Source organism: Euwallacea similis, chromosome 36 (genome assembly GCF_039881205.1).
Source record: "Euwallacea similis isolate ESF13 chromosome 36, ESF131.1, whole genome shotgun sequence".
Classification (NCBI taxonomy): Eukaryota; Metazoa; Arthropoda; class Insecta; order Coleoptera; family Curculionidae; genus Euwallacea; species Euwallacea similis.
In genome coordinates, this window is record NC_089644.1 from 182,428 (window position 1) to 198,587 (window position 16,160).

General features: G+C 35.4%; 1 long non-coding RNA gene across 1 annotated transcript; it reads right to left on the reverse strand.

Moving 5' to 3' along the window:
- Positions 1-10,873: 10,873 nt before the first annotated feature.
- Positions 10,874-13,422, reverse strand: LOC136418637 (uncharacterized). Its single transcript, XR_010752938.1, has 3 exons — positions 13,277-13,422; positions 12,896-13,216; positions 10,874-12,080 (listed from the first exon to the last, which is right to left on the reverse strand). It is a non-coding gene; the product is annotated as an uncharacterized lncRNA (long non-coding RNA).
- Positions 13,423-16,160: the final 2,738 nt, after the last annotated feature.

Consider the following 16,160-nt stretch of genomic DNA (forward strand, 5'->3'; position numbering starts at 1 on the left):
CGTGCTCCCAAGCTGTTGATCCATATGTGAGGATTGGCCACAGTTTCCCATCGATGGACATGTGGCTTTTTCTAATGAGTAGGGAGTATAGCGAGATCATTGCCCTCTTAGCCTTTGCAGCGGCCACTCTTATGTGGGAATCCCAGGCCAGTTCTTTATCCAGTATTACTCCCAGATATTGGACTGAATCCTGCCACGGCACCTCGATACCATTGATCTCTAAAGAATCTGGTACCTCATCACGCAGTTTCCCTAATAATACGGCCTAGCATTTTGTTGGCTTGACTCTGATCCACCAAATAACCAGCCATTCCTGCAAGTCGTTCAATGCTCACTGCAGATTCCTTTGTATGACCATTTTCTTCCGGTGTTTGGAGATAGTATAGTCGTAGTAATATTATCAGCATAGAGTGCTAATGCAGTCTTAGTCGTTCTAGAAATATTACTCGTATAGACTGTATACAGGTGTGGTGATAAGACAGCTCCTTGGGGTACGCCTGCTTCCAGTGTTCTGGGAGCAAAAGAGACGTCACCTACTTGGACGACGATCATGCGATCTTGGAGGTAGCTGTCGATAAATTGGCAGATAGCTGCCGATATATCTAAGCACCTCATTTTGTAGATCAGCTCATCATGCCAAATTCTGTCAAATGCTCGTTAAATGTCCAGCAGAACCGATCCGGAAGTCAATCGATTAATCTTGCCTTTCATGGCATTTTCTACGATCTTCAGGAGCTGCATTTCTGATAAATGCAGCCCCTTGAGACCGTACTGTTCGACTGGCACGATGTTTAGTTTCGTACAGTTGTCGGTCAGTCTTCGCAGTATGACTTTTTCCACGACTTTCCCAGCCCCACACAAAAGCGTGATTAGCCAATAGTTCTATGGAAATTTCTTGTCCTTGCTCTTTTTGTGGAGCATTTTGACCACTCCTTGTTTCCACCTAACAAGAAAGTGTCGTAACCTGAGTGTAGCGTTGGCAATAGCGCAAAAAGTTGCGACGTGTTTTCTCGTCATATTTTTTAAAACTCTGTAAGAAATTCCATCGCGGTCAGGGGCTTTGCGTACCTTGAGATGCTTCGGGATTTCCTTGATTTCCCTCGGTACTACCGTGTAAATCAAATCCTGCGACTCCCTTAGGACCTTGTTCTTTAATTGGCTCGCGTTTCTTTCCACCACGGGTATCTGATTATCCCCGTAAATCAAGAACAAGGCGTTGCTATTTTACCCTCATTTACGATAAATGACCATGTCATCTCTGACTCTCTAGTCAAGGTAGACAATGGACTTTGCAAAATTCCTAATCACTTGCCGGGTATGCAAATCAATTTTCATCAAAGAATAAGGGTAATACCTAAAGATCAATTTAGGCTACTTAACTCGTCGCCAAATTCACAGAAATTTAATGTTGAATCTCAGCTAAGATCGGACCACTTAACTTTGTTAGAAAAGTCAAAAATGATACCTGTCTGTCATGAATTCAGGGACATAATGTATCGTGATAACTCATATCTGACTTTCACTAGTCAAACTAAATATCATACTCAAACAACGGAAGATAGAACAATCTATGGCAAATCATTGAGACACCCCCCTAAACTGAACCAGGAAATTCGGCTTCAAATACAAAAACTTCTCGATAATAAAATTATTCGACCCTCTTTATTATCATACTCCGCCCCTGGGTGGATTTTTCCAAAAAGCTCGACGCTTCTTTATAACCGAAATTTCGCATGGTAGTCGATTATACGAGGCTAAATTAAGTCACAATAGAAGAAAAATACCTTTTACCATGGATTGAGGATATCTTAGATAACCTTGGAAAATGTACTTATTTCATAACTCCTAACCTGGCCCAAGGTTTCCACCAAATAGACATGAACCCCTTCTACCATCGAAAAAACAGCTTTTTCCGTTGAAAACGGTCATTATGAATATTTGCGGATGCCTTTTGGCTTAAAGAACGCGCCCGCCACTTTTCAACGAATCATGGATGAAGTTCTCCGTGATTTTCTTTATAAATTTTGCTTTGTATTATATATATGGACGACGTCGTAATATTTTCAAAATCCCTTTAGGAACATCTTGATTATATTAGAATAATATTAAAAAAATTTAGAGAAATAAACCTTAAAATTAAACTCGATAAATCGGATTTCTTAGGTAAAGAAATTACTTTTCTGAGACACATTATGGCTCTACCGCTAACTGATATTATCTCTATTGGCTTGTTTCCATAGATACGTTCATCATATTCACATTATAAATTAGAATTAGGGATGTACAGCCCATGCATAAACTTGTAAAACAAAATTACCCAAAAATTATGCAACTTTAGTATAGGTAATTAAATGTGAAAATGAACTCTTTTTTGATGTAGTTTTATAATACATCAAAATAATAGTAGAGTCCCATTTGAAATTTTTAAGTTTTGACCATTTTTTGATATTCAAGTTAGCTTTATTTTTGTGAACACTCAGTTGAAAGTGTTAAGTAAGGCTTGATACCATACTAAAATACAGATCCTCTATTGTATTGTGAGAAAAAGCAGTTCCCAAATACCTTTCCGTTTGTTAACAATCTGTAATTTTGTAAACATCAGTAACTGCCACTTTTAATATTCAATTGTACATATCTTGAAAATTATTAATTCTAAGAATGTCAACGTGTTAATAAACTTGTACTAAAATTGAACGCAGAATCGAGAAATGCAATAATAATTAGGGTTTTCCATTTAAAAAAACAACATTTTTTGTTGTATCTTTTTTTTGACAGACCCTGTATAAATGAAAATATTTTTAAAATGTACCTTATAAGGTCGTACATATAACTGTGAAGAGAATTTCCAAAAAAAACTGTAAATAGGGCCGTAATCGTCCGACGCGCGTTTAGTGGATAACCCTGTATATTAGAGGGAGATTTGTCGACCTCATTTGTACGAAGGACATTTAACGACTGAAAGTTACTTACACATTTTGAACACTTGCCTTATTCCGTTTCTTGAAAATTCACCTCTCGCTCATGTTGAAGACTTGTATTACCAGCAAGACGAATGTCTTCTTCATAATGCTAGAATTACAACTAGGTTTTTAAATGAAGAGTTTCAGCAGAAGTGGATCGGAACAAACCGTCCCATACCGTAGCCGGCAAGGTCCTGTGACCTCACTCCTATGGATTTTTTCTTGTGGGGGAGATTAAAAGATCTTATCTTCAAGGGAAGAAATATTCAAACAAGAGCAGAATTAGAAGAAGCCATTCGACATGCTTTGCAAGAATCACTGCTGTGGAACTGTTAAATACTTGTAATTCTGTGGGAAAAAGATGTTTGCAATGTATTCAAAACGGAGGAGCTCAGTTTGAATAGCTACGTTGAAAGTATGTTTTAAAATGTATTTCATCTCATTAGAAAGCATAAAAATGATCTTTTTTCTTAGGTTTTAACGCCTTTGACAACAATTTTCATGGCCGAATCATGTAAAAAAAATGAATACGTTATATTTCCATCATTTTCGGTAATAAATATTAAAACATATATATCGTTGAAAAGGGTTTAAAATTGACTATTTTGTTAAGCCAGGGCCACCTATGATTTATATTTGAAAAAATGAAGTTGTAGCAATTTGTAGGAAAATGGTGAACAGCAGAAAAAATTTGAGCACTCCATTGGATTCCTCTTAAAAAACTGCTATAGTCGTATTTTTACGCAAAACCAATATTTTAATAAATAAGAAAGTTATAGGCAATTTTCAAAATGGCCAAGAATCGAAAAACCTTCTGTATCTTAGTGAGTTGTGATGATATCGGAAAACGGTTTTTGGCATTAAACATTTCTCAAAAATCGAGCTCGTTACACCTAAATTAGTTTTCTTCTATTTAGTCAGGAAATAGGTTTTTCCTGTCAAAACACTTCAGATTGAAACACCCTTAAGTGTATATGTATGTAGACATATACAGGGTGTTTAAAAAGGGGATTCAGGAATGAAGGGTGTGGTTCCTTGGCTCATTCTAAGAAAAAAGTTCCTATTAACATGGGTCCGCAAACGCACCGTTTTCGAGATACAGGGTTTAAAAAAAAAAAATTTGTCAAAAAAACACGACCAAAAACAATTCTTACAAACAATACAATAATCTTTCACAACAACCATATTTAAGCAGATGAAAACCTTTATGCTGTTGTGGAAGCAAAACATGAATACCAGTATTCTGTGAATGTCTGGCTAGGCATCTTCAGAGATCGTTTGATTGGTGTTTCTACCAAATCCTTTAAATGGAGAAAATTATTTGCACTTTTTAATTAACACTTTACCCTTATTACTTGAAAATGTTTCCTTAATTGATAGAGCTAATCAATGCTTTTTACACGATGGGGCCTCACCGCACTTTGCTATTGCCGTAAGACGTTTTTTAACTGAAACATAACAAACGGATAAAACAGGGAGATCCTGTATCATGGCAACCTAAATTTCCTGATCTAAACCCACTTGACTTTTGCATTTGGGGATATATAAAACAACTGGTATATTCGAGGCCAATTAATAATATGGATGAACTACAGCACCAATTAGAAAATGAGTCAAACAATTAGACATCATCCGGATTGTTCCAAAGAATAAGAGCTTTTCAGCGAAGATGTGAATTCTGCGTACAAATGGCAGGTGGACATGTAGAACATCCTCTTTAAGTAAGGAAAAAAGTTAAAATTGTTTTTAATCATGGTTTTTTGACATCCTGTATCTCGAAAACTGTATGTTTGCGGAACCATATTAATAGGAAATTGAATTGTCTTAGAATGGGCCAAGGAATCATATTCTTCATTCCTGAACCCTTTTTTAAAACACCTTGTATGTGTATTGAATAGAAAGCACATTTTGAACAATATTTTCTTGGTTTATGCAATAAAACGATAGATAGATCGCATTAACTTCTAAAAAAATATTAACGAAAAAATTGTGCTAAGTTTTTGCTCAAAACTTTTAACATGCCCCAATCGACAGATCACAATTACAATATTCCTTTGTGTGACTATTTCGAGTATCGATTGAAAAACGAAACTGAAAATTAAATATAATTTCAATATCTGCTGAATTCTTAAAAACCTATATAAGTTCAAAAGTGTCGGTTAATTTCTTTTGGTTGCCAAACTTGTTTGTTATATGTATATCTGAATATTTATATATTTATTTTTTCATATTAGGATTTGCAAATGTGCTCCTTTTAAACGGTACCTCACCTCGTTATAAACATACACAAATATATGTGTTTATATGGAACTATTGAGGGGACTTCATAACCGCGATCTCGTATTAAGCGAGTTCTACCGTAGTTCCGTCTACTTTACAAGCACCTATGCAAATACAGTGCAACTTCTTTAATCTGAACACCACATTGCCAGGTCTGATTCGAACTATCGAATGGTTCGGATTAACGAACACAGAATGGAAATGCATATTTTCTAGACATGTATTAATCTGATCTTAACAAGATATACATTAATCCTAACATTAGCACTTATGTACATATGTTACGTTTATACATTATATGACATAGAACTCAAAATAATTTTCTTAAAAATTATCAAATATGTCTTGTATGTATTTACGTACTGGCATATACCTAAATGAGTGTCAACGAAAAGTAATTAAGAATTATTTTTTATTTGACGTGCTGGTAAAAAAATTTGTTATTTGAGTCTATTTTTTATTTTTAAATGCGACATCTTGCGCTTGAACCAACAGTTCCTGCAGAAAAATCATTCGATGTTCAGGAACATTATTTTGTTTTGCCCAAGCAATACAAGTGTTAAAAGTTGACACTGCATCAGTACTTGTTACTAAACGTGGAATTTCTGAAACATCATCAGAGTCACTATCAGAAAAGGAATTTTCATCTATTTCTTGAATGATTTATTGAATTTTATGGTAGTAAAACCCCACAACTCCGCCACTGGTTGCTCGTGGGCCGTGATATTATTACAAAATATGGGAGCATACAATGTGGTGCTGTACATCAAATTTGGTTTAAACATCTCCAAAGGTTGGAGTATTATAAAAAATAATTTTTTTTTTTTTAAGTTTTCAACGCCCAGTATCTTTAAAACGAAGCGTTTATGGGTCTATGTTGATATGAAATTTTCTTCTCAAAATAAGTTTTCCTATTGATTGTTAAAGTCCTGCTATAAAAAAGTGGACCACCCTGTATAGTATTAGGTGTACAACTTTGCTTCCGCCGTTTTTGAATAGATGTATGTAGCGGTAAGTAATGATCGAAATAAATAACCCCATGTGGGCATGCAGGAGCCTTGGGCACCTGTTAACATAACCTCATAAAAATATTAGTCTATTTGTGTCTTCATCATAAAGTTATTCGCGATTGAAAATGTCAGTGTACGAGCCAAATTCTCGTCATTTGCGGGAGGTTTTACTTTTCTGCTTCAATATGAAGAAATCTGCTGCTGAGGCTCATCGAATGCTCTCAGATACTTATGGGGAAGCCACTATTAGTGAAAGGACATGTCGTGAGTGGTTTCAGCGCTTCAAGAACGGTGATTTTCACGTCGAAGACCAACATAGCGGTGGAAGAAAGAAGGTTTTCCAAGATGCGAACTTGGAAGCATTACTTGACGAAGACTCGTGTCAAAGTCAACAAGAATTGGCACAATCATTGGGAGTGACTCAACAAACAACCTCAAAACGCCTCAAAGACATGGGAATGATTCAGAAACAAGGATATTGGGTGCCGTACGAGTTGAAACCAAGAGATATTGACAGGCGTCTGTTCGCTTGTGAACAGTTGCTTGCAAGGCAAAGACGGAAGGGATTTCTGCATCGTATTGTGACTGGGGACGAGAAATGGGTTCATTACGATAATCCCAAACGCAAAAAGACTTGGGGATATCCCGGCCATGCTTCCACGTCGACGGCCAAACCGTCTATTCATGGTTCCAAAATCATGCTCTGTATTTGGTGGGATCAACTCGGCGTAATATATTATGAGCTGTTACAACCAACTGAAACAATCACAGGTGCTCTTTATCGAACCCAATTAATGCGTTTGAGCCGAGCATTGAAAAAGAAACGGCTGCAATACAACGAGAGACATGATAAAGTGATTTTGCAGCACGATAATGCTCGACCCCATGTTGCGCAAGTGGTCAAGAAATACTTGGAAACATTGAAATGGGAAGTCCTACCCCACCCGCCATATTCTCCTGACCTAGCTCCTTCTGATTATCACTTGTATCGATCCATGGCACATGGGCTAGCTGACCAACACTTCCGGTCTTATGAAGAAGTAAGAAATTGGATAGAATCGTGGATCGCTTCAAAAGATGTCCAATTTTTTCAACACGGGATTCGTATGCTGCCCGAAAGATGGGAGAAAGTAGTGGCCAGCGATGGACAATACTTTGGATCCTAAAGGTATAATTAGTTTTTTACAATAAAATCGCGAAATTCGGAAAAAAAACGGCGGAAGCAAAGTTGTACACCTAATATTATAATTATTTCTGGGATTTTCAGACGACTGAAATCCTAGATACTGACATCAGTGCTACCCAAAAAGACGTGGATTTAGAAACAAATGACTATTTACTTTCTTCACAACCCGATCAAAAACCACGTGTTTTTAAGAGGTCCACGACTGCAGATTCAATTTTAGAAACGGCTAAAAAGATTATACGTGATGCTGGTGAAAAAAGGAGAAGTGAGTATGTTGGTTTTGGAGAGCATATAGCAAACAAGTTAAGCAACTATGATGCTTATACCCGCACGCAAGCAGAATTTAAAATAATGCAAATTCTGTTTGATCGTGACGTGGGAATGTACAGAAATCAAGGTTCGACTACATGTACACCGTTACAAAGTTCTAGTAGCGATAGCAGAAGTGAAGCTAACACTTTACAAAGCCAATATTCAGACATATCCTATTCAAATTCAGCACTGCAAAACAATTGGCAGAACATTTATGTTCCTCATTCTCAAGAGTGTACCACTGCAAATCAAACCCAGTCACCGCAAAATAAATACTTTGCAGCATATTATTGATCCTCAGTACCAACAAGATACCTCTTCAAATTCGATAGTGTTTACTACAAATTCTTCATACGACAAAATTGTATCGGTTGCTGTCCACCAAAGTGATGAATAATTTTTACTTAACTTATCATACTTAATAAATCAATTTTGACTTACCTTGATATATTCTTTTAATCCTTCTATTAAGGTTGCACAAACTTTTGGAACAATAACAGAAATCGAAGCATTAGACACTCTGGACAGATACATCAAACTTTTATATGAACCTTCAATCGTTAAAAACCGTAGAATTATCGCCAATATTGTGGTAACAGGTATCGCTTTTCTCATATTTGTATCATTTCTTTTTACTATTAGTCCAATTATGTTTAAAAAAAAATTCAGTCACTCTTTGACATTCTTGAAACATTTTTAAATAAGCTATTATCAAGACTTATTTCTAGACTTATGTTGTCTAAAGTTTCACGCCTATTAAAGTAAGGCCGAATCTACAATCTTCTCTTTTTATCTTTAATTTTTCATTTAAAACAATATAAGCCGATGTGATGTGAATGATTTCGTCAGCCATTCTTGCCCGATTTTGTAGCTCATCTACGAAACAAAATGTTTGACCATACTGTTACAGACAATATATCCGAAATATGTCTTGCCAAACCACATGCTCCATTTAAATGTTGTCATGATGGATAGTCTATAGTTGCCAATATTGCAGCCACATATTGTAATAAAAATATTGCTCGTTTAGAAGCACCTTTATAAAACGTATTTTTGTCAACATTTCGCGGACATAAGTGACACCTTTTTGAAAATCGCTGCCTTTTGTCAGGCACATCGGTATCTTCAACATCAGAGCTTCGTTTTTTCATCTGAAGGCCTCTTGGGAGTCATTGATTTTGGAAGCGAACTTCTTCATGTTTAGCTATAAGCTGATAAGCTAGATTTTTTAGAAAAAATATCCTTTTTCCTTTGTGTTGCATTTATGAATAACTTCCGAATTGATTCCAGCACAATTTAGTAGAAACAATATAGAAAATCGTAAGTGGCTACCTCTTACTATTACGTGAAACGTTGTAGTAGGTTGACATTTGATCGACCATATTCACTCCGCCCTTCGTGCGATTGTAGAAAGTTACTATTTCAGGTTTTAATGAATCGCCGGTTTCATTATCAATATCTGAGGTGTGATGAAGTGATGACATAAGTAAACCAATTTTCGATTTCTTAGGTACGTAAGATACCAAAGTGATATCCTTTTAGAAACCAAATTTCGACAAGAACTCTGGACGATTTTTGCTTTCTACAAAACTTGAAGGTAACTGGCTTTTATTTTTCCGGACAGTACCTACAGATGTCAGATTATGATCCTTGAGTAATGTTGTTATCAGTTCATAACTGGTAAATCAGTTGTCAAAGGATATGTTCCTGCCAGATTCGGATATCGATTCAATCGGTCTAATTACCACATCATTTGGTTTGTGGTTGTTCCTACATAAACTTCAAGATTTAAAATAGTAAGATTTAGCGTCAACCAGAGCAAATATTTTGATTCCGTACTTGGAGGGTTTATTCGACATGTACAGGGCGTTTCAATATCTTTGATAACATTTTAATCAGCTGTAACTTTTTTGTTTTTAAAGGTATCCAGATGAAACAAAAACAAATTTTTCAAATAATGTTTAAGTTTTGTGTGAGTGAATTATATTGTTCAATAAATCAGATGCGCGGGCCCATTTAAAATGTTATTCCCGTACAATTCCCTACTCTAAGGTAAAGGTAAACTTCAACGCATTTTGTTTAGACTACATATTAATTTAAAAAACCAGAAACGCATCTCTGTAGATCGTCTTTTCCTTTTAAGCTTTGATTGTAGCTAGTAGATCTTTCGGTTTTGTAACCCCAAATTTAATAAATAATCTTATAAAGGTGTAAAGTTGCTTAATTCCGAAATATAACTAGTGTATTGAGCCGTGCAGAAGAAGTCGTTGTTGTCGGTTCTCGTAATGTGTTTTACATACGAAAATTACGATTGTTATGCAGGTAGTTTTAATTATTTAAATAGTTATAAAATAAATCGGTATCATTATTCATAAATAATTACGATTATACATTATGATTGAAGATTGAATTTGTTTTTATTTTTAGACATGGCCGAAAGTGTACGCGAACCATCCGAGTCAAAATATCAATCTCACAAAAAGAAAGCTGATGATCAATAATCCGTTTGGTTTTATTTTTTAACGGAAGCAGTAAGTAGGAATACTGCGAAATGTAAAAAATATCAAGCCATTGTATATTTTTATATTATTTAATTTTTATGAATATTTCGATCTACCACAATACAAAACTGTCCTGGAACAATCTTCTGATCTTAGAAGAGAACTCGGAAGATGACTTACCTCTAAATGAGCTTAGTGAAAAAATGAAGAATACTCAAAGCGACACAGATTACGAGGAAGAACTCAGCTTGTTTGACTTAACGAAGAAGTTAAAAGGATGTGAAGAAATTGCAGAAGATGTTCAACAGTGGATTGCTTCTGATGATCACGAGTATGAACTATCAATAGAGGAAATTGCTGCCTCTGAACAATCCCGGGTAGAACAAACTTTGGCAGACCAATCTGAAAGTGAAGATGAAGATATGCCATCAGTTGTTCAGCGCATCTCTAGTCAAGGAGGGTTTGCTGCTTTAAAAAGAGCACTGTAATATGTAGAGCAGCAAGCGGAGTTTACGCCTTCAGATGTGTTGCCCTTAAAAATGATTTTGATGTACTTAATAAAAAATAAAAAGCATTAAATAACAATAATATTTATTTTATGTAGTTTATTAATAAATAAAATATGTACTCCTACACACGTTATTTCGATAGTTTATTGAAGGAAAAGTAAGTCGGATCATCCGAGCATGGGTACAGCCCACATCAGCACGGATAATCGAGAGTCTACTGTATGTGGTTCGGGTTTTTATCAAGAATGAAACAAATGCGAGTCTTTACAACGTACTGTCCCAAGTCCGGGAATTGAACACGTTGAATTCTCCCGATGCAACTTGTCGTAGCCACCTTGAGTGCATCAGTTTTCCTTCAAACGGTCTGAGAAACCACATTCCGTCGTTCTTCGCGCGTTCAAAGAACTTACTCCATTTTCTCACATTTAACTTAAGACGAACTAATACAGACTAAAACAGACCCTCTGCCCTTTCTAGATAATACTGATCAATGACTTTAACGATAATACACTATAACCATACTCAGTACTTTCTACTCCCAATTCATTTATATCACAACGATGTAATGTTAATTAGCTTAAACAACTTAAACAATAACTCTACTACTACTCGATATTCCCTATTCCTAATTTATTTGTACTATACATATATTTATATATACAAGATTTTGCTCCGTTTTTAAGGCACTTTCGTTAAAAAAATCAACATTTTAAGAATTCTATCATATTTTTTAAGTAATATAAAATTCGATTTCGGCCAAAAAATTTACTTTCAAAAAACTAAATTTTTAAAATTGTAATTTTACACAGGTAAAAACTTTAATTACGATTAAATTTACATAATTACTAATTACAATATTTAAAAGCAATTACTTATGGGAACTTGATGGTAATGTTTCAACATGATTACCAAAGGTCGAAATTCTGTCCAACTCTAAACTACCCTTAATAATGTATTCCTTGATAAATTTCGTGTCATCAACGGTACGTTCACGGTTCTCTCTAGTATAAGTAGTCTGAGACCCTTCTAAAGAGAGTCACTACTAGAATTAGAGTCCAACAAAATTCAATAAGAACATTCGACATTCGACTCGTCGTTCTTCTCTTACGCTTACACGAAAAACTCTGTATCTTATCCTAACTGACTAATGATGGTGTTGCATTTTTGATCGAGTATAATTTCCACTTCGGCACACTACAATTGCAACTCTTCACGTGGCAGATTCTCAACTTCACTAATCCTAGTTTCAGTTCGAGTCAGAGTCAGAGTCAGAGTCAGAGTCAGAGTCCGAGTGCCAATCCCTGTGCGATGTGAATTGAATTCTGTAAAAAATATAATTGTTCATTACACAACACAATATAAACTGCAAAACACAGATTGCATTCAAAAGAATTAATAAGAATATCTAACCGCTACATTTAGCAAACAAAACCACAGCTAAACGTCAGCGACAGACCTTCAATTTTCATTTAAACTATTTCCATAGGTGCTTGTAAAGTAGACGTAACTACGATAGGACTCGCTTAATACGAGATCACGGCTATGAAGTCCCCTCAAAAGTTCCATATAAACACATATATATTTGTGTATGTTTATAACGAGGTGAGGTACCGTTTAAAAGGAGCACATTTGCAAATCCTAATATAAAAAAATAAATATATAAATATTCAGATATACATATAACGAACAAGTTTGGCAACCAAAAGAAATTAACCGACACCTTTGAACTTATATTGTTTTTTAAGAATTCAGCAGACCCTAGAATTGTATTTAATTTTCAGTTTGGTTTTTCAATCGATACTCGAAGTTGTCACACAAAGGAATATTGTAATTGTGACCTGTCGATTGGTGCATGTTAAAAGTTTTGAGCAAAAACTTGGCAAATTTTTTTCGTTAATATTTTTTCAGAGGTTAAATGCGATCTATCTATCGTTTTATTGCATAAACCAAGAAAATATTGTTCAACATGTGCTCTCTATTCAATACGAATGTCTACATACATACACATACATGCATGTACATTGGAAATACAATGAGTGAGCGATACAGTGAGCAAATATGCCTGTCGCTCGGGTATTCGTGTTAAGCGAGTTGTACTGTATATTAAAGATTAAAATCGGGTTAGAATGTTACATACCTCTGGAGCCCATCTATCTCTTTCAGAGCCACGTTCCTTTCTTTTGACTCCCAGAAAAATAACGTTATAGGACATCTTCCAAGACGTAGATTTAACCTTAGGCCTCTATTTCCGACCTCAATTACCTCATCGAGGTCGGTTTTCCGTAAACTTATTACGGGTATGTCTCTGTCGTCTGGGTTTATTATTATTAATATATCGGTAATCGTAAGGTCGGCGTAAATTTGCTCGCCGCCTATTTCTACATTGATCTTTATACGCATTTTGTGGAGACAAAATTATTGAATTTCAAGCCAGCCACTCTTAGTGTATCCACTTTATCTGAAATTAAGGGGAAAAAAAACAGTTTTTTTCACCTTTTTACAATTTAAGTATACGTACTATTCCTCGTGTTGATTATAACCCAACAAAATCACGTTGTTGATAACAGAAAGCGGTGTCGGGGTTATGTGTGAGTGTGTGTACCGATCAAGGTGTCGGTAACGGTGCAGCGTGCACCTGGAGTGAACGGGCTCGTCTTACGTTTATAGTTTATAGTTCCTGGTGAACACGCTCGAGGAATCAGTACTCAACCCGACAGAGAAACTGATCCGGTAGATTGAATGCGCGCTTTTCCTACTGAACCACTACTTTATTTACACAGGACTAAGGTTTGCACTAATTATCACAGCTTGGTACGACCAATACTAAGGGTGATGCCGGTTATACTTTACCTCGAGAGAGCTCAGGGTGAAGAAAGAGAGATTTTGGGGGTCGTTTCCCTTTTAAAGGCTAACGACCCCTCCTCTTGTTCGACCGCTATTGTCACCCGTCAAGTGAGATTTGCGTGACAGTGTCACTTGTCGGTGCAGGTTCTCGAAGCGGACGGTCTCTCCACACTGCTGTGGTGCACCATTCGAGAGACCGTCCGCTCCGAGAACCTACAGTGGTGGACAAAGTATTGGCACAGCATACATTTTTTAAAATAGAGCCTTATATCTTATAAATAAAAAGGATACGTATCATATGGATAATACTATATTATACTTTCAACCTTTAAGTTCATTTCTGATATAAACTAAAATTTAAAACGCTAATGTGGAAAATATTTTATTAAAAACATAAGAATAATTCGTAATTTTAAGTGGACAAAAGTATTGGCACAACGAAATAAAAGAATGGTACTAAAATAGAATTAATATTTCGTCGGTAGACCTTTCCATTTTATAACCTCCTGAAACCGTCTTTGCATAGAATAGACTAATTTTCGACTATATTCTTCACTTATAGAATTCCATTCTCGAAGAAGAATATCTTTAAGTTGGTTCTTATTCGAAAAATGGTACTTTCTGATGCGTTTTTCTAAATCGTTCCATAAATTCTCGATCGGATTCACATGTCTGGTGACTGAGGAGGTGTTGCTAATTGATGGGGAACCCTGTTAACTCCATATCCATCGTTTAACGATATAAGCCGTGTGCTTTGGATCGTTATCCTGTTGAAAGTAGTAATCATTGATCATATTCAGTTTTTCAGCACTCTGTCTTAAGTTGTTCTTTAAAACGTTTAAATAAACCATTTTATCTATTACTTCGTCGATAAACATGAAATTTCCAACACCTCCTGCAGCCTTACAACCCCAAACCAACACACTGCCTCCCCCATGTTTAACGATTTGCCTCAATTTTTTTGCATCAAGCTCAGTATTTTGTTTTCTCCACACTAAAGACTTTCCATCTGAATGAAAAATGTTGTATTTGCTTTCGTCCGAAAAAATAACGTTTTCCCAGAACTCATTTGATTGGTTTACATATTGATTTGCAAAATGCAACCGCTTCTTCTGATTGATTTTGCTGATGTATGATTTTCTTTTAGCAACTCTAGCTCTGTAATCAGCCCTATGCAACACTCTTCGAACAGTTTTCGCGGAAACATCTTTACCTTCATGGTGTTTTTTTTTAACATAGACGTAATTTCCGAAGCTGAAATATGAGGATTTATCTTAATCTATTTAATAATTTGTCTCTCTTCTTTGGCTGACAGCTTTGGTGGCCGACCAGATCGTGGCATATTTTTAAAATCACTGCAGTTTTTAAATCGTTTGATAATACTACGGACTGTAAAACGGCTTTTTTTCCATTACATTTGCTATTTCGAAATACGATTTTCTATCTCGATGTAAATTAAGAATTATTTTTCGTTCGGACTCTGCGGTTTCCTTACCTTTACGACCCATTTTGTTATTAACAACAATCTACAATGCAGACTGATATTCAAACGAATGTCTTGCATTTGTTAATTATTGATATGTATATAAACAACATTTTGCAATTGTTTTTTTTTTTAATTCAGTCAAAGAGTTAGAAATGTTTGGGAGAAAATATCAAGAGTGTCAATACTTTTGTCCCCGTAAAATTACGAATTATTCTTATGTTTTTAATAAAATATTTTAGTGAAAGCTCTCACAAGCGGACACCGACAGTTTCGATATTTTTGTCCGTTCATGGGAAAGTTGACAAAAGAAAATGGATAAATACAAAAATAAACAAAACTTATGTTAAAAACTTGTAATATGTATAAGATTTCAAAATAAATATTATTATTATAAACCTATTTTAAAAAATCTGAAATTTTTAGTTGCTTAGTTTTTTTACGCTTAGCTTCTAGATAATATTTTTCATAATGCGTTTCAAGATTTTTTAAATATTCGAAAGCAATGAAATCCTCTTTAGAAAATTTCTTTAAGCTTTCTACAACTTGTATAGCTTCAATATAATTCCCTATCATTTCTGAACTAGTTCCTGAATCGTCTTCTTTTTTTTCTTCATTGTCACTGTCTTCCAAAACTAGGATTTCTTCACTAACCTTCACGTCGTTTTTTTCTTTGTCGTAGTTTAGTTGTAGCTCCTCAGTTGATAGTGTTTCGTCTAACCGAATGAAGTCATTTCCTTGTATTGATGGCTCGATGTCTTTTACGTTCTTCCAGAACTCTACTAAAGATTTCAATGGCATGTCATCCTCCACATCATATTCTTCTTGAACCACATCTTCGATTGCTTCTAATTTTCGAAAACCTGTGTGATGTGTGACAATCAGTGGGGTAACGTAATTTGGTTAGACACAACGGGCATCGTTCTCCAAGTGTCTGAACCTTTGTTTGTTTGTTTGGTTTTATGTTTATTATGGCGAGCCTGCGAGCTCGGATCTTGATTCCGATGTGTCAGAACCAACTGGTCCGTTCTAAGATAAACAGTTTTAATAAATTTTGTTTTTCAAAATCAATATA